This window comes from Hyla sarda, unplaced genomic scaffold (genome assembly GCF_029499605.1).
Source record: "Hyla sarda isolate aHylSar1 unplaced genomic scaffold, aHylSar1.hap1 scaffold_228, whole genome shotgun sequence".
NCBI lineage: Eukaryota > Metazoa > Chordata > Amphibia > Anura > Hylidae > Hyla > Hyla sarda.
In genome coordinates this window covers 364,825-383,259 of record NW_026608958.1, presented here as the reverse complement: position 1 = coordinate 383,259, position 18,435 = coordinate 364,825, and the positions used below count along the sequence as shown (strand labels likewise).

The window sequence follows — 18,435 nt, the reverse complement described above, 5'->3', positions numbered from 1 at the left end:
TGTTGTAAAAATGCTCTAGAAGCTAAAGTCGCAGAAATGTCACACATATTTGGCCTGCAACTTTCTGTGCGACAAATTCAGACAGGAAAAATCAGTATAAATCCTTAGAAAATTATCCCCCAGTGTCTCCATCTGCTGGCGGTATTGAATAAGCATTGCTGCACTGATGGGGTATGCATTAGACGAAAAAAAAGAAGAAAAAGAAGAATAATACGCCCAGAAAAGAGGCGAAAAGGAGAAAAACGTAAAAAAACGTGAAAAAAAAGTAAGAGGAAGAGAAGGGAAAAAAAGGTGGAAATGGGTTTAAAAGTGATTTCGGCGGAGAAATATATATATATATATATATATATATATATATATATATATATATATATATATACGCGCACACACACACATATATATAAACGTATTCTCCGTTGAGATATTGCAGCCGCTGCTGTGTCCAGGCCCAGGAGCCTTAGCACTGTGCTGTGATGTCACTCAATACCACTGACATCACTAGGTGTAAACAACATCTCTCCTTTGCTGTGTATGTGACTATGGAGCTGTTTGGTGATGTCGTCTATTATGGCCTTCATAGAAGCAACAGGAGATTGTTGCATCCATCTAGAACCCTCAGAACTACAGTGCTATGATGTCACTCACTTCCACAGGCCTTGCAGAGTGTAAACAACAACAACCCAGCTTTGTTGTGTATGTAACCATAGGGATTTGTGATGTCACCTAGAACCTTCACAGCAGCGACAGCTTTATGAGGAGCATCAGCACTGCTCTGCCTGAGCAGAACCATCACCGCCATAGGTTGTCAAATAACCCGGATTTAACCCACACAGGTAAGTCCAATGGGGTGCAGGCATGTCCTCTATGCTTACAGCTTCCCGTGGGTGTTGGTTTGATACCGTTTGGGGACAGCCAAGGAGGCATCTGCAGGCAACAAAGGTAGGTGTGTGCTTGTGTGTGTGTTTCCTATGCAGATCCTAAGCCCAGTGTCACATGCAAGTAGGAGGAGTAAGAAGGGTTCCTGGCAAATCCGGGTTATGGATTGCATTTAAAAAGGCCCCGTGGGAGTGCAATGGGCCCCTGTCTTGCTGCTTAGCAATAATGGTATGGGTTTAGGTTCTGCTGTGTGTACTGGTGGTTGACTGCCCCCCAGCCCAGAGTGTGCATGGAAAATTGTCTGGCAGCCTCCCTGACAGCAAGCAGTGATAGTGCCCATGAAGGGGACCTTGTTGGGCCCGCCCCTTTCACGGTTATCGCTTCTCGGCCTTTTGGCTAAGATCAAGTGTAGTATCTGTTCTTATCAGTTTAATATCTGATACGTCCCCTATCTGGGGACCATATATTAAATGGATTTTTGAGAACGGGGGCCGATTTCGAAGCTTGCTTCCGTCGCCCTATGCATTGACCCGATATGGCAGTATCTTCGGGTACAGTGCACCACCCCCTTACAGGGTTAAAAAGAAAGATTCCTACTTTCATTGCTACCTGCTTGCTGGCTAGCCAGCTAGCCAGCCCTGTGGGCCTTGCTGCTGCAGCCAAAAAACAAAAGGTGGTGCTGCTGCTGCTGCTTCTGCTGCTTCTGCTTGTGTCTGGCCGCTGTTGGAGCGTCCAGGCACAGGACTTCTGCTGCTGCTGACTAAATGGCCTCCTTAATTGGATCATTTGAGTAGCCAGCACACCTGTGCAGGTAGGGCATGACATGATAGGCAGCTGCCTTGATAGCGGGTGGGTGCTGAATGTTCCTAATTGACAAAATAAGATTAATGCTTATGAAGAAATATAAAATCTCATCCCTTCCCCAATATCGCGCCACACCCCTACCCCTTAATTCCCTGGTTGAACTTGATGGACATATGTCTTTTTTCGACCGTACTAACTATGTAACTATGTAACATAACATGGGGGGGGGGGGGGGTCTCCTGGCTGTTCACACAGGTGTGTCATTGCTGTACATTGACCATGCATTGCTTCTGTGGTATTGCAAAGGCAAAGACAAATGCTTCCAGCCATCCATTGCACTAATGGATTGGTCATCAGCTGGCTGTCTATGTCCCGCATCAATATAGACCAAAGTACAGAGGGTTAGGCTATGCTATTGTGCACCTACCTGATGCATCAGAAGGTGCGAGGCCCTTGCTAAATTCTGTGCACAGACTTTGAGATCTATACTTTAGACTGTATCTAAACCTGCTCCAACATGGACTGACATTCTGGCCTACTTTCAGCCGATGCGACTTGTCTGTCGCTGAACAGTCGCTTTTTATGTATTCAGCACCTATGTATAATGTTGTAAAAATGCTCTTGAAGCTAAAGTCGCAGAAATGTCACACATATTTGGCCTGCAACTTTCTGTGCGACAAATTCAGACAGGAAAAATCAGTATAAATCCTTAGAAAATTATCCCCCAGTGTCTCCATCTGCTGGCGGTATTGAATAAGCATTGCTGCACTGATGGGGTATGCATTAGACGAAAAAAAAGAAGAAAAAGAAGAATAATACGCCCAGAAAAGAGGCGAAAAGGAGAAAAACGTAAAAAAACGTGAAAAAAAAGTAAGAGGAAGAGAAGGGAAAAAAAGGTGGAAATGGGTTTAAAAGTGATTTCGGCGGAGAAATATATATATATATATATATATATATATATATATATATATATACGCGCACACACACACATATATATAAACGTATTCTCCGTTGAGATATTGCAGCCGCTGCTGTGTCCAGGCCCAGGAGCCTTAGCACTGTGCTGTGATGTCACTCAATACCACTGACATCACTAGGTGTAAACAACATCTCTCCTTTGCTGTGTATGTGACTATGGAGCTGTTTGGTGATGTCGTCTATTATGGCCTTCATAGAAGCAACAGGAGATTGTTGCATCCATCTAGAACCCTCAGAACTACAGTGCTATGATGTCACTCACTTCCACAGGCCTTGCAGAGTGTAAACAACAACAACCCAGCTTTGTTGTGTATGTAACCATAGGGATTTGTGATGTCACCTGGAACCTTCACAGCAGCGACAGCTTTATGAGGAGCATCAGCACTGCTCTGCCTGAGCAGAACCATCACCGCCATAGGTTGTCAAATAACCCGGATTTAACCCACACAGGTAAGTCCAATGGGGTGCAGGCATGTCCTCTATGCTTACAGCTTCCCGTGGGTGTTGGTTTGATACCGTTTGGGGACAGCCAAGGAGGCATCTGCAGGCAACAAAGGTAGGTGTGTGCTTGTGTGTGTGTTTCCTATGCAGATCCTAAGCCCAGTGTCACATGCAAGTAGGAGGAGTAAGAAGGGTTCCTGGCAAATCCGGGTTATGGATTGCATTTAAAAAGGCCCCGTGGGAGTGCAATGGGCCCCTGTCTTGCTGCTTAGCAATAATGGTATGGGTTTAGGTTCTGCTGTGTGTACTGGTGGTTGACTGCCCCCCAGCCCAGAGTGTGCATGGAAAATTGTCTGGCAGCCTCCCTGACAGCAAGCAGTGATAGTGCCCATGAAGGGGACCTTGTTGGGCCCGCCCCTTTCACGGTTATCGCTTCTCGGCCTTTTGGCTAAGATCAAGTGTAGTATCTGTTCTTATCAGTTTAATATCTGATACGTCCCCTATCTGGGGACCATATATTAAATGGATTTTTGAGAACGGGGGCCGATTTCGAAGCTTGCTTCCGTCGCCCTATGCATTGACCCGATATGGCAGTATCTTCGGGTACAGTGCACCACCCCCTTACAGGGTTAAAAAGAAAGATTCCTACTTTCATTGCTACCTGCTTGCTGGCTAGCCAGCTAGCCAGCCCTGTGGGCCTTGCTGCTGCAGCCAAAAAACAAAAGGTGGTGCTGCTGCTGCTGCTTCTGCTGCTTCTGCTTGTGTCTGGCCGCTGTTGGAGCGTCCAGGCACAGGACTTCTGCTGCTGCTGACTAAATGGCCTCCTTAATTGGATCATTTGAGTAGCCAGCACACCTGTGCAGGTAGGGCATGACATGATAGGCAGCTGCCTTGATAGCGGGTGGGTGCTGAATGTTCCTAATTGACAAAATAAGATTAATGCTTATGAAGAAATATAAAATCTCATCCCTTCCCCAATATCGCGCCACACCCCTACCCCTTAATTCCCTGGTTGAACTTGATGGACATATGTCTTTTTTCGACCGTACTAACTATGTAACTATGTAACATAACATGGGGGGGGGGGGGGGGGGTCTCCTGGCTGTTCACACAGGTGTGTCATTGCTGTACATTGACCATGCATTGCTTCTGTGGTATTGCAAAGGCAAAGACAAATGCTTCCAGCCATCCATTGCACTAATGGATTGGTCATCAGCTGGCTGTCTATGTCCCGCATCAATATAGACCAAAGTACAGAGGGTTAGGCTATGCTATTGTGCACCTACCTGATGCATCAGAAGGTGCGAGGCCCTTGCTAAATTCTGTGCACAGACTTTGAGATCTATACTTTAGACTGTATCTAAACCTGCTCCAACATGGACTGACATTCTGGCCTACTTTCAGCCGATGAGACTTGTCTGTCGCTGAACAGTCGCTTTTTATGTATTCAGCACCTATGTATAATGTTGTAAAAATGCTCTAGAAGCTAAAGTCGCAGAAATGTCACACATATTTGGCCTGCAACTTTCTGTGCGACAAATTCAGACAGGAAAAATCAGTATAAATCCTTAGAAAATTATCCCCCAGTGTCTCCATCTGCTGGCGGTATTGAATAAGCATTGCTGCACTGATGGGGTATGCATTAGACGAAAAAAAAGAAGAAAAAGAAGAATAATACGCCCAGAAAAGAGGCGAAAAGGAGAAAAACGTAAAAAAACGTGAAAAAAAAGTAAGAGGAAGAGAAGGGAAAAAAAGGTGGAAATGGGTTTAAAAGTGATTTCGGCGGAGAAATATATATATATATATATATATATATATATATATATATATATATATATACGCGCACACACACACATATATATAAACGTATTCTCCGTTGAGATATTGCAGCCGCTGCTGTGTCCAGGCCCAGGAGCCTTAGCACTGTGCTGTGATGTCACTCAATACCACTGACATCACTAGGTGTAAACAACATCTCTCCTTTGCTGTGTATGTGACTATGGAGCTGTTTGGTGATGTCGTCTATTATGGCCTTCATAGAAGCAACAGGAGATTGTTGCATCCATCTAGAACCCTCAGAACTACAGTGCTATGATGTCACTCACTTCCACAGGCCTTGCAGAGTGTAAACAACAACAACCCAGCTTTGTTGTGTATGTAACCATAGGGATTTGTGATGTCACCTAGAACCTTCACAGCAGCGACAGCTTTATGAGGAGCATCAGCACTGCTCTGCCTGAGCAGAACCATCACCGCCATAGGTTGTCAAATAACCCGGATTTAACCCACACAGGTAAGTCCAATGGGGTGCAGGCATGTCCTCTATGCTTACAGCTTCCCGTGGGTGTTGGTTTGATACCGTTTGGGGACAGCCAAGGAGGCATCTGCAGGCAACAAAGGTAGGTGTGTGCTTGTGTGTGTGTTTCCTATGCAGATCCTAAGCCCAGTGTCACATGCAAGTAGGAGGAGTAAGAAGGGTTCCTGGCAAATCCGGGTTATGGATTGCATTTAAAAAGGCCCCGTGGGAGTGCAATGGGCCCCTGTCTTGCTGCTTAGCAATAATGGTATGGGTTTAGGTTCTGCTGTGTGTACTGGTGGTTGACTGCCCCCCAGCCCAGAGTGTGCATGGAAAATTGTCTGGCAGCCTCCCTGACAGCAAGCAGTGATAGTGCCCATGAAGGGGACCTTGTTGGGCCCGCCCCTTTCACGGTTATCGCTTCTCGGCCTTTTGGCTAAGATCAAGTGTAGTATCTGTTCTTATCAGTTTAATATCTGATACGTCCCCTATCTGGGGACCATATATTAAATGGATTTTTGAGAACGGGGGCCGATTTCGAAGCTTGCTTCCGTCGCCCTATGCATTGACCCGATATGGCAGTATCTTCGGGTACAGTGCACCACCCCCTTACAGGGTTAAAAAGAAAGATTCCTACTTTCATTGCTACCTGCTTGCTGGCTAGCCAGCTAGCCAGCCCTGTGGGCCTTGCTGCTGCAGCCAAAAAACAAAAGGTGGTGCTGCTGCTGCTGCTTCTGCTGCTTCTGCTTGTGTCTGGCCGCTGTTGGAGCGTCCAGGCACAGGACTTCTGCTGCTGCTGACTAAATGGCCTCCTTAATTGGATCATTTGAGTAGCCAGCACACCTGTGCAGGTAGGGCATGACATGATAGGCAGCTGCCTTGATAGCGGGTGGGTGCTGAATGTTCCTAATTGACAAAATAAGATTAATGCTTATGAAGAAATATAAAATCTCATCCCTTCCCCAATATCGCGCCACACCCCTACCCCTTAATTCCCTGGTTGAACTTGATGGACATATGTCTTTTTTCGACCGTACTAACTATGTAACTATGTAACATAACATGGGGGGGGGGGGGGGGTCTCCTGGCTGTTCACACAGGTGTGTCATTGCTGTACATTGACCATGCATTGCTTCTGTGGTATTGCAAAGGCAAAGACAAATGCTTCCAGCCATCCATTGCACTAATGGATTGGTCATCAGCTGGCTGTCTATGTCCCGCATCAATATAGACCAAAGTACAGAGGGTTAGGCTATGCTATTGTGCACCTACCTGATGCATCAGAAGGTGCGAGGCCCTTGCTAAATTCTGTGCACAGACTTTGAGATCTATACTTTAGACTGTATCTAAACCTGCTCCAACATGGACTGACATTCTGGCCTACTTTCAGCCGATGAGACTTGTCTGTCGCTGAACAGTCGCTTTTTATGTATTCAGCACCTATGTATAATGTTGTAAAAATGCTCTAGAAGCTAAAGTCGCAGAAATGTCACACATATTTGGCCTGCAACTTTCTGTGCGACAAATTCAGACAGGAAAAATCAGTATAAATCCTTAGAAAATTATCCCCCAGTGTCTCCATCTGCTGGCGGTATTGAATAAGCATTGCTGCACTGATGGGGTATGCATTAGACGAAAAAAAAGAAGAAAAAGAAGAATAATACGCCCAGAAAAGAGGCGAAAAGGAGAAAAACGTAAAAAAACGTGAAAAAAAAGTAAGAGGAAGAGAAGGGAAAAAAAGGTGGAAATGGGTTTAAAAGTGATTTCGGCGGAGAAATATATATATATATATATATATATATATATATATATATATATATACGCGCACACACACACATATATATAAACGTATTCTCCGTTGAGATATTGCAGCCGCTGCTGTGTCCAGGCCCAGGAGCCTTAGCACTGTGCTGTGATGTCACTCAATACCACTGACATCACTAGGTGTAAACAACATCTCTCCTTTGCTGTGTATGTGACTATGGAGCTGTTTGGTGATGTCGTCTATTATGGCCTTCATAGAAGCAACAGGAGATTGTTGCATCCATCTAGAACCCTCAGAACTACAGTGCTATGATGTCACTCACTTCCACAGGCCTTGCAGAGTGTAAACAACAACAACCCAGCTTTGTTGTGTATGTAACCATAGGGATTTGTGATGTCACCTAGAACCTTCACAGCAGCGACAGCTTTATGAGGAGCATCAGCACTGCTCTGCCTGAGCAGAACCATCACCGCCATAGGTTGTCAAATAACCCGGATTTAACCCACACAGGTAAGTCCAATGGGGTGCAGGCATGTCCTCTATGCTTACAGCTTCCCGTGGGTGTTGGTTTGATACCGTTTGGGGACAGCCAAGGAGGCATCTGCAGGCAACAAAGGTAGGTGTGTGCTTGTGTGTGTGTTTCCTATGCAGATCCTAAGCCCAGTGTCACATGCAAGTAGGAGGAGTAAGAAGGGTTCCTGGCAAATCCGGGTTATGGATTGCATTTAAAAAGGCCCCGTGGGAGTGCAATGGGCCCCTGTCTTGCTGCTTAGCAATAATGGTATGGGTTTAGGTTCTGCTGTGTGTACTGGTGGTTGACTGCCCCCCAGCCCAGAGTGTGCATGGAAAATTGTCTGGCAGCCTCCCTGACAGCAAGCAGTGATAGTGCCCATGAAGGGGACCTTGTTGGGCCCGCCCCTTTCACGGTTATCGCTTCTCGGCCTTTTGGCTAAGATCAAGTGTAGTATCTGTTCTTATCAGTTTAATATCTGATACGTCCCCTATCTGGGGACCATATATTAAATGGATTTTTGAGAACGGGGGCCGATTTCGAAGCTTGCTTCCGTCGCCCTATGCATTGACCCGATATGGCAGTATCTTCGGGTACAGTGCACCACCCCCTTACAGGGTTAAAAAGAAAGATTCCTACTTTCATTGCTACCTGCTTGCTGGCTAGCCAGCTAGCCAGCCCTGTGGGCCTTGCTGCTGCAGCCAAAAAACAAAAGGTGGTGCTGCTGCTGCTGCTGCTGCTGCTTCTGCTGCTTCTGCTTGTGTCTGGCCGCTGTTGGAGCGTCCAGGCACAGGACTTCTGCTGCTGCTGACTAAATGGCCTCCTTAATTGGATCATTTGAGTAGCCAGCACACCTGTGCAGGTAGGGCATGACATGATAGGCAGCTGCCTTGATAGCGGGTGGGTGCTGAATGTTCCTAATTGACAAAATAAGATTAATGCTTATGAAGAAATATAAAATCTCATCCCTTCCCCAATATCGCGCCACACCCCTACCCCTTAATTCCCTGGTTGAACTTGATGGACATATGTCTTTTTTCGACCGTACTAACTATGTAACTATGTAACATAACATGGGGGGGGGGGGGGTCTCCTGGCTGTTCACACAGGTGTGTCATTGCTGTACATTGACCATGCATTGCTTCTGTGGTATTGCAAAGGCAAAGACAAATGCTTCCAGCCATCCATTGCACTAATGGATTGGTCATCAGCTGGCTGTCTATGTCCCGCATCAATATAGACCAAAGTACAGAGGGTTAGGCTATGCTATTGTGCACCTACCTGATGCATCAGAAGGTGCGAGGCCCTTGCTAAATTCTGTGCACAGACTTTGAGATCTATACTTTAGACTGTATCTAAACCTGCTCCAACATGGACTGACATTCTGGCCTACTTTCAGCCGATGCGACTTGTCTGTCGCTGAACAGTCGCTTTTTATGTATTCAGCACCTATGTATAATGTTGTAAAAATGCTCTAGAAGCTAAAGTCGCAGAAATGTCACACATATTTGGCCTGCAACTTTCTGTGCGACAAATTCAGACAGGAAAAATCAGTATAAATCCTTAGAAAATTATCCCCCAGTGTCTCCATCTGCTGGCGGTATTGAATAAGCATTGCTGCACTGATGGGGTATGCATTAGACGAAAAAAAAGAAGAAAAAGAAGAATAATACGCCCAGAAAAGAGGCGAAAAGGAGAAAAACGTAAAAAAACGTGAAAAAAAAGTAAGAGGAAGAGAAGGGAAAAAAAGGTGGAAATGGGTTTAAAAGTGATTTCGGCGGAGAAATATATATATATATATATATATATATATATATATATATATATATATATACGCGCACACACACACATATATATAAACGTATTCTCCGTTGAGATATTGCAGCCGCTGCTGTGTCCAGGCCCAGGAGCCTTAGCACTGTGCTGTGATGTCACTCAATACCACTGACATCACTAGGTGTAAACAACATCTCTCCTTTGCTGTGTATGTGACTATGGAGCTGTTTGGTGATGTCGTCTATTATGGCCTTCATAGAAGCAACAGGAGATTGTTGCATCCATCTAGAACCCTCAGAACTACAGTGCTATGATGTCACTCACTTCCACAGGCCTTGCAGAGTGTAAACAACAACAACCCAGCTTTGTTGTGTATGTAACCATAGGGATTTGTGATGTCACCTAGAACCTTCACAGCAGCGACAGCTTTATGAGGAGCATCAGCACTGCTCTGCCTGAGCAGAACCATCACCGCCATAGGTTGTCAAATAACCCGGATTTAACCCACACAGGTAAGTCCAATGGGGTGCAGGCATGTCCTCTATGCTTACAGCTTCCCGTGGGTGTTGGTTTGATACCGTTTGGGGACAGCCAAGGAGGCATCTGCAGGCAACAAAGGTAGGTGTGTGCTTGTGTGTGTGTTTCCTATGCAGATCCTAAGCCCAGTGTCACATGCAAGTAGGAGGAGTAAGAAGGGTTCCTGGCAAATCCGGGTTATGGATTGCATTTAAAAAGGCCCCGTGGGAGTGCAATGGGCCCCTGTCTTGCTGCTTAGCAATAATGGTATGGGTTTAGGTTCTGCTGTGTGTACTGGTGGTTGACTGCCCCCCAGCCCAGAGTGTGCATGGAAAATTGTCTGGCAGCCTCCCTGACAGCAAGCAGTGATAGTGCCCATGAAGGGGACCTTGTTGGGCCCGCCCCTTTCACGGTTATCGCTTCTCGGCCTTTTGGCTAAGATCAAGTGTAGTATCTGTTCTTATCAGTTTAATATCTGATACGTCCCCTATCTGGGGACCATATATTAAATGGATTTTTGAGAACGGGGGCCGATTTCGAAGCTTGCTTCCGTCGCCCTATGCATTGACCCGATATGGCAGTATCTTCGGGTACAGTGCACCACCCCCTTACAGGGTTAAAAAGAAAGATTCCTACTTTCATTGCTACCTGCTTGCTGGCTAGCCAGCTAGCCAGCCCTGTGGGCCTTGCTGCTGCAGCCAAAAAACAAAAGGTGGTGCTGCTGCTGCTGCTTCTGCTGCTTCTGCTTGTGTCTGGCCGCTGTTGGAGCGTCCAGGCACAGGACTTCTGCTGCTGCTGACTAAATGGCCTCCTTAATTGGATCATTTGAGTAGCCAGCACACCTGTGCAGGTAGGGCATGACATGATAGGCAGCTGCCTTGATAGCGGGTGGGTGCTGAATGTTCCTAATTGACAAAATAAGATTAATGCTTATGAAGAAATATAAAATCTCATCCCTTCCCCAATATCGCGCCACACCCCTACCCCTTAATTCCCTGGTTGAACTTGATGGACATATGTCTTTTTTCGACCGTACTAACTATGTAACTATGTAACATAACATGGGGGGGGGGGGGGGTCTCCTGGCTGTTCACACAGGTGTGTCATTGCTGTACATTGACCATGCATTGCTTCTGTGGTATTGCAAAGGCAAAGACAAATGCTTCCAGCCATCCATTGCACTAATGGATTGGTCATCAGCTGGCTGTCTATGTCCCGCATCAATATAGACCAAAGTACAGAGGGTTAGGCTATGCTATTGTGCACCTACCTGATGCATCAGAAGGTGCGAGGCCCTTGCTAAATTCTGTGCACAGACTTTGAGATCTATACTTTAGACTGTATCTAAACCTGCTCCAACATGGACTGACATTCTGGCCTACTTTCAGCCGATGCGACTTGTCTGTCGCTGAACAGTCGCTTTTTATGTATTCAGCACCTATGTATAATGTTGTAAAAATGCTCTAGAAGCTAAAGTCGCAGAAATGTCACACATATTTGGCCTGCAACTTTCTGTGCGACAAATTCAGACAGGAAAAATCAGTATAAATCCTTAGAAAATTATCCCCCAGTGTCTCCATCTGCTGGCGGTATTGAATAAGCATTGCTGCACTGATGGGGTATGCATTAGACGAAAAAAAAGAAGAAAAAGAAGAATAATACGCCCAGAAAAGAGGCGAAAAGGAGAAAAACGTAAAAAAACGTGAAAAAAAAGTAAGAGGAAGAGAAGGGAAAAAAAGGTGGAAATGGGTTTAAAAGTGATTTCGGCGGAGAAATATATATATATATATATATATATATATATATATATATATATATATATATGCGCACACACACACATATATATAAACGTATTCTCCGTTGAGATATTGCAGCCGCTGCTGTGTCCAGGCCCAGGAGCCTTAGCACTGTGCTGTGATGTCACTCAATACCACTGACATCACTAGGTGTAAACAACATCTCTCCTTTGCTGTGTATGTGACTATGGAGCTGTTTGGTGATGTCGTCTATTATGGCCTTCATAGAAGCAACAGGAGATTGTTGCATCCATCTAGAACCCTCAGAACTACAGTGCTATGATGTCACTCACTTCCACAGGCCTTGCAGAGTGTAAACAACAACAACCCAGCTTTGTTGTGTATGTAACCATAGGGATTTGTGATGTCACCTAGAACCTTCACAGCAGCGACAGCTTTATGAGGAGCATCAGCACTGCTCTGCCTGAGCAGAACCATCACCGCCATAGGTTGTCAAATAACCCGGATTTAACCCACACAGGTAAGTCCAATGGGGTGCAGGCATGTCCTCTATGCTTACAGCTTCCCGTGGGTGTTGGTTTGATACCGTTTGGGGACAGCCAAGGAGGCATCTGCAGGCAACAAAGGTAGGTGTGTGCTTGTGTGTGTGTTTCCTATGCAGATCCTAAGCCCAGTGTCACATGCAAGTAGGAGGAGTAAGAAGGGTTCCTGGCAAATCCGGGTTATGGATTGCATTTAAAAAGGCCCCGTGGGAGTGCAATGGGCCCCTGTCTTGCTGCTTAGCAATAATGGTATGGGTTTAGGTTCTGCTGTGTGTACTGGTGGTTGACTGCCCCCCAGCCCAGAGTGTGCATGGAAAATTGTCTGGCAGCCTCCCTGACAGCAAGCAGTGATAGTGCCCATGAAGGGGACCTTGTTGGGCCCGCCCCTTTCACGGTTATCGCTTCTCGGCCTTTTGGCTAAGATCAAGTGTAGTATCTGTTCTTATCAGTTTAATATCTGATACGTCCCCTATCTGGGGACCATATATTAAATGGATTTTTGAGAACGGGGGCCGATTTCGAAGCTTGCTTCCGTCGCCCTATGCATTGACCCGATATGGCAGTATCTTCGGGTACAGTGCACCACCCCCTTACAGGGTTAAAAAGAAAGATTCCTACTTTCATTGCTACCTGCTTGCTGGCTAGCCAGCTAGCCAGCCCTTTGGGCCTTGCTGCTGCAGCCAAAAAACAAAAGGTGGTGCTGCTGCTGCTGCTTCTGCTGCTTCTGCTTGTGTCTGGCCGCTGTTGGAGCGTCCAGGCACAGGACTTCTGCTGCTGCTGACTAAATGGCCTCCTTAATTGGATCATTTGAGTAGCCAGCACACCTGTGCAGGTAGGGCATGACATGATAGGCAGCTGCCTTGATAGCGGGTGGGTGCTGAATGTTCCTAATTGACAAAATAAGATTAATGCTTATGAAGAAATATAAAATCTCATCCCTTCCCCAATATCGCGCCACACCCCTACCCCTTAATTCCCTGGTTGAACTTGATGGACATATGTCTTTTTTCGACCGTACTAACTATGTAACTATGTAACATAACATGGGGGGGGGGGGGGGGGGGGGGTCTCCTGGCTGTTCACACAGGTGTGTCATTGCTGTACATTGACCATGCATTGCTTCTGTGGTATTGCAAAGGCAAAGACAAATGCTTCCAGCCATCCATTGCACTAATGGATTGGTCATCAGCTGGCTGTCTATGTCCCGCATCAATATAGACCAAAGTACAGAGGGTTAGGCTATGCTATTGTGCACCTACCTGATGCATCAGAAGGTGCGAGGCCCTTGCTAAATTCTGTGCACAGACTTTGAGATCTATACTTTAGACTGTATCTAAACCTGCTCCAACATGGACTGACATTCTGGCCTACTTTCAGCCGATGCGACTTGTCTGTCGCTGAACAGTCGCTTTTTATGTATTCAGCACCTATGTATAATGTTGTAAAAATGCTCTAGAAGCTAAAGTCGCAGAAATGTCACACATATTTGGCCTGCAACTTTCTGTGCGACAAATTCAGACAGGAAAAATCAGTATAAATCCTTAGAAAATTATCCCCCAGTGTCTCCATCTGCTGGCGGTATTGAATAAGCATTGCTGCACTGATGGGGTATGCATTAGACGAAAAAAAAGAAGAAAAAGAAGAATAATACGCCCAGAAAAGAGGCGAAAAGGAGAAAAACGTAAAAAAACGTGAAAAAAAAGTAAGAGGAAGAGAAGGGAAAAAAAGATGGAAATGGGTTTAAAAGTGATTTCGGCGGAGAAATATATATATATATATATATATATATATATATATATACGCGCACACACACACATATATATAAACGTATTCTCCGTTGAGATATTGCAGCCGCTGCTGTGTCCAGGCCCAGGAGCCTTAGCACTGTGCTGTGATGTCACTCAATACCACTGACATCACTAGGTGTAAACAACATCTCTCCTTTGCTGTGTATGTGACTATGGAGCTGTTTGGTGATGTCGTCTATTATGGCCTTCATAGAAGCAACAGGAGATTGTTGCATCCATCTAGAACCCTCAGAACTACAGTGCTATGATGTCACTCACTTCCACAGGCCTTGCAGAGTGTAAACAACAACAACCCAGCTTTGTTGTGTATGTAACCATAGGGATTTGTGATGTCACCTAGAACCTTCACAGCAGCGACAGCTTTATGAGGAGCATCAGCACTGCTCTGCCTGAGCAGAACCATCACCGCCATAGGTTGTCAAATAACCCGGATTTAACCCACACAGGTAAGTCCAATGGGGTGCAGGCATGTCCTCTATGCTTACAGCTTCCCGTGGGTGTTGGTTTGATACCGTTTGGGGACAGCCAAGGAGGCATCTGCAGGCAACAAAGGTAGGTGTGTGCTTGTGTGTGTGTTTCCTATGCAGATCCTAAGCCCAGTGTCACATGCAAGTAGGAGGAGTAAGAAGGGTTCCTGGCAAATCCGGGTTATGGATTGCATTTAAAAAGGCCCCGTGGGAGTGCAATGGGCCCCTGTCTTGCTGCTTAGCAATAATGGTATGGGTTTAGGTTCTGCTGTGTGTACTGGTGGTTGACTGCCCCCCAGCCCAGAGTGTGCATGGAAAATTGTCTGGCAGCCTCCCTGACAGCAAGCAGTGATAGTGCCCATGAAGGGGACCTTGTTGGGCCCGCCCCTTTCACGGTTATCGCTTCTCGGCCTTTTGGCTAAGATCAAGTGTAGTATCTGTTCTTATCAGTTTAATATCTGATACGTCCCCTATCTGGGGACCATATATTAAATGGATTTTTGAGAACGGGGGCCGATTTCGAAGCTTGCTTCCGTCGCCCTATGCATTGACCCGATATGGCAGTATCTTCGGGTACAGTGCACCACCCCCTTACAGGGTTAAAAAGAAAGATTCCTACTTTCATTGCTACCTGCTTGCTGGCTAGCCAGCTAGCCAGCCCTGTGGGCCTTGCTGCTGCAGCCAAAAAACAAAAGGTGGTGCTGCTGCTGCTGCTTCTGCTGCTTCTGCTTGTGTCTGGCCGCTGTTGGAGCGTCCAGGCACAGGACTTCTGCTGCTGCTGACTAAATGGCCTCCTTAATTGGATCATTTGAGTAGCCAGCACACCTGTGCAGGTAGGGCATGACATGATAGGCAGCTGCCTTGATAGCGGGTGGGTGCTGAATGTTCCTAATTGACAAAATAAGATTAATGCTTATGAAGAAATATAAAATCTCATCCCTTCCCCAATATCGCGCCACACCCCTACCCCTTAATTCCCTGGTTGAACTTGATGGACATATGTCTTTTTTCGACCGTACTAACTATGTAACTATGTAACATAACATGGGGGGGGGGGGGGGGGGGGGGTCTCCTGGCTGTTCACACAGGTGTGTCATTGCTGTACATTGACCATGCATTGCTTCTGTGGTATTGCAAAGGCAAAGACAAATGCTTCTAGCCATCCATTGCACTAATGGATTGGTCATCAGCTGGCTGTCTATGTCCCGCATCAATATAGACCAAAGTACAGAGGGTTAGGCTATGCTATTGTGCACCTACCTGATGCATCAGAAGGTGCGAGGCCCTTGCTAAATTCTGTGCACAGACTTTGAGATCTATACTTTAGACTGTATCTAAACCTGCTCCAACATGGACTGACATTCTGGCCTACTTTCAGCCGATGCGACTTGTCTGTCGCTGAACAGTCGCTTTTTATGTATTCAGCACCTATGTATAATGTTGTAAAAATGCTCTAGAAGCTAAAGTCGCAGAAATGTCACACATATTTGGCCTGCAACTTTCTGTGCGACAAATTCAGACAGGAAAAATCAGTATAAATCCTTAGAAAATTATCCCCCAGTGTCTCCATCTGCTGGCGGTATTGAATAAGCATTGCTGCACTGATGGGGTATGCATTAGACGAAAAAAAAGAAGAAAAAGAAGAATAATACGCCCAGAAAAGAGGCGAAAAGGAGAAAAACGTAAAAAAACGTGAAAAAAAAGTAAGAGGAAGAGAAGGGAAAAAAAGGTGGAAATGGGTTTAAAAGTGATTTCGGCGGAGAAATATATATATATATATATATATATATATATATATATATATATATACGCGCACACACACACATATATATAAACGTATTCTCCGTTGAGATATTGCAGCCGCTGCTGTGTCCAGGCCCAGGAGCCTTAGCACTGTGCTGTGATGTCACTCAATACCACTGACATCACTAGGTGTAAACAACATCTCTCCTTTGCTGTGTATGTGACTATGGAGCTGTTTGGTGATGTCGTCTATTATGGCCTTCATAGAAGCAACAGGAGATTGTTGCATCCATCTAGAACCCTCAGAACTACAGTGCTATGATGTCACTCACTTCCACAGGCCTTGCAGAGTGTAAACAACAACAACCCAGCTTTGTTGTGTATGTAACCATAGGGATTTGTGATGTCACCTAGAACCTTCACAGCAGCGACAGCTTTATGAGGAGCATCAGCACTGCTCTGCCTGAGCAGAACCATCACCGCCATAGGTTGTCAAATAACCCGGATTTAACCCACACAGGTAAGTCCAATGGGGTGCAGGCATGTCCTCTATGCTTACAGCTTCCCGTGGGTGTTGGTTTGATACCGTTTGGGGACAGCCAAGGAGGCATCTGCAGGCAACAAAGGTAGGTGTGTGCTTGTGTGTGTGTTTCCTATGCAGATCCTAAGCCCAGTGTCACATGCAAGTAGGAGGAGTAAGAAGGGTTCCTGGCAAATCCGGGTTATGGATTGCATTTAAAAAGGCCCCGTGGGAGTGCAATGGGCCCCTGTCTTGCTGCTTAGCAATAATGGTATGGGTTTAGGTTCTGCTGTGTGTACTGGTGGTTGACTGCCCCCCAGCCCAGAGTGTGCATGGAAAATTGTCTGGCAGCCTCCCTGACAGCAAGCAGTGATAGTGCCCATGAAGGGGACCTTGTTGGGCCCGCCCCTTTCACGGTTATCGCTTCTCGGCCTTTTGGCTAAGATCAAGTGTAGTATCTGTTCTTATCAGTTTAATATCTGATACGTCCCCTATCTGGGGACCATATATTAAATGGATTTTTGAGAACGGGGGCCGATTTCGAAGCTTGCTTCCGTCGCCCTATGCATTGACCCGATATGGCAGTATCTTCGGGTACAGTGCACCACCCCCTTACAGGGTTAAAAAGAAAGATTCCTACTTTCATTGCTACCTGCTTGCTGGCTAGCCAGCTAGCCAGCCCTGTGGGCCTTGCTGCTGCAGCCAAAAAACAAAAGGTGGTGCTGCTGCTGCTGCTTCTGCTGCTTCTGCTTGTGTCTGGCCGCTGTTGGAGCGTCCAGGCACAGGACTTCTGCTGCTGCTGACTAAATGGCCTCCTTAATTGGATCATTTGAGTAGCCAGCACACCTGTGCAGGTAGGGCATGACATGATAGGCAGCTGCCTTGATAGCGGGTGGGTGCTGAATGTTCCTAATTGACAAAATAAGATTAATGCTTATGAAGAAATATAAAATCTCATCCCTTCCCCAATATCGCGCCACACCCCTACCCCTTAATTCCCTGGTTGAACTTGATGGACATATGTCTTTTTTCGACCGTACTAACTATGTAACTATGTAACATAACATGGGGGGGGGGGGGGGGGTCTCCTGGCTGTTCACACAGGTGTGTCATTGCTGTACATTGACCATGCATTGCTTCTGTGGTATTGCAAAGGCAAAGACAAATGCTTCCAGCCATCCATTGCACTAATGGATTGGTCATCAGCTGGCTGTCTATGTCCCGCATCAATATAGACCAAAGTACAGAGGGTTAGGCTATGCTATTGTGCACCTACCTGATGCATCAGAAGGTGCGAGGCCCTTGCTAAATTCTGTGCACAGACTTTGAGATCTATACTTTAGACTGTATCTAAACCTGCTCCAACATGGACTGACATTCTGGCCTACTTTCAGCCGATGCGACTTGTCTGTCGCTGAACAGTCGCTTTTTATGTATTCAGCACCTATGTATAATGTTGTAAAAATGCTCTAGAAGCTAAAGTCGCAGAAATGTCACACATATTTGGCCTGCAACTTTCTGTGCGACAAATTCAGACAGGAAAAATCAGTATAAATCCTTAGAAAATTATCCCCCAGTGTCTCCATCTGCTGGCGGTATTGAATAAGCATTGCTGCACTGATGGGGTATGCATTA

The 18,435-nt window shown here is 46.0% G+C and overlaps 8 non-coding genes across 8 annotated transcripts; all 8 read left to right on the top strand.

Moving 5' to 3' along the window:
* The first annotated feature begins 1,252 nt into the window (after positions 1–1,252).
* On the top strand, positions 1,253–1,443 carry LOC130321688 (U2 spliceosomal RNA). The gene has a single exon (XR_008867374.1). It is a non-coding gene; the product is annotated as a U2 spliceosomal RNA (small nuclear RNA).
* Positions 1,444–3,527: 2,084 nt separating this feature from the next.
* Positions 3,528–3,718, top strand: LOC130321686 (U2 spliceosomal RNA). The gene has a single exon (XR_008867372.1). It is a non-coding gene; the product is annotated as a U2 spliceosomal RNA (small nuclear RNA).
* A 2,093-nt stretch (positions 3,719–5,811) lies between these two features.
* LOC130321685 (U2 spliceosomal RNA) lies at positions 5,812–6,002 on the top strand. Its single transcript, XR_008867371.1, has one exon. It is a non-coding gene; the product is annotated as a U2 spliceosomal RNA (small nuclear RNA).
* A 2,087-nt stretch (positions 6,003–8,089) lies between these two features.
* Positions 8,090–8,280, top strand: LOC130321684 (U2 spliceosomal RNA). The gene has a single exon (XR_008867370.1). It is a non-coding gene; the product is annotated as a U2 spliceosomal RNA (small nuclear RNA).
* Positions 8,281–10,378: 2,098 nt separating this feature from the next.
* Positions 10,379–10,569, top strand: LOC130321683 (U2 spliceosomal RNA). Its single transcript, XR_008867369.1, has one exon. It is a non-coding gene; the product is annotated as a U2 spliceosomal RNA (small nuclear RNA).
* Positions 10,570–12,659: 2,090 nt separating this feature from the next.
* On the top strand, positions 12,660–12,850 carry LOC130321682 (U2 spliceosomal RNA). Its single transcript, XR_008867368.1, has one exon. It is a non-coding gene; the product is annotated as a U2 spliceosomal RNA (small nuclear RNA).
* Positions 12,851–14,935: 2,085 nt separating this feature from the next.
* On the top strand, positions 14,936–15,126 carry LOC130321681 (U2 spliceosomal RNA). The gene has a single exon (XR_008867367.1). It is a non-coding gene; the product is annotated as a U2 spliceosomal RNA (small nuclear RNA).
* Positions 15,127–17,219: 2,093 nt separating this feature from the next.
* Positions 17,220–17,410, top strand: LOC130321679 (U2 spliceosomal RNA). The gene has a single exon (XR_008867366.1). It is a non-coding gene; the product is annotated as a U2 spliceosomal RNA (small nuclear RNA).
* The last annotated feature ends 1,025 nt before the right edge of the window (positions 17,411–18,435 follow it).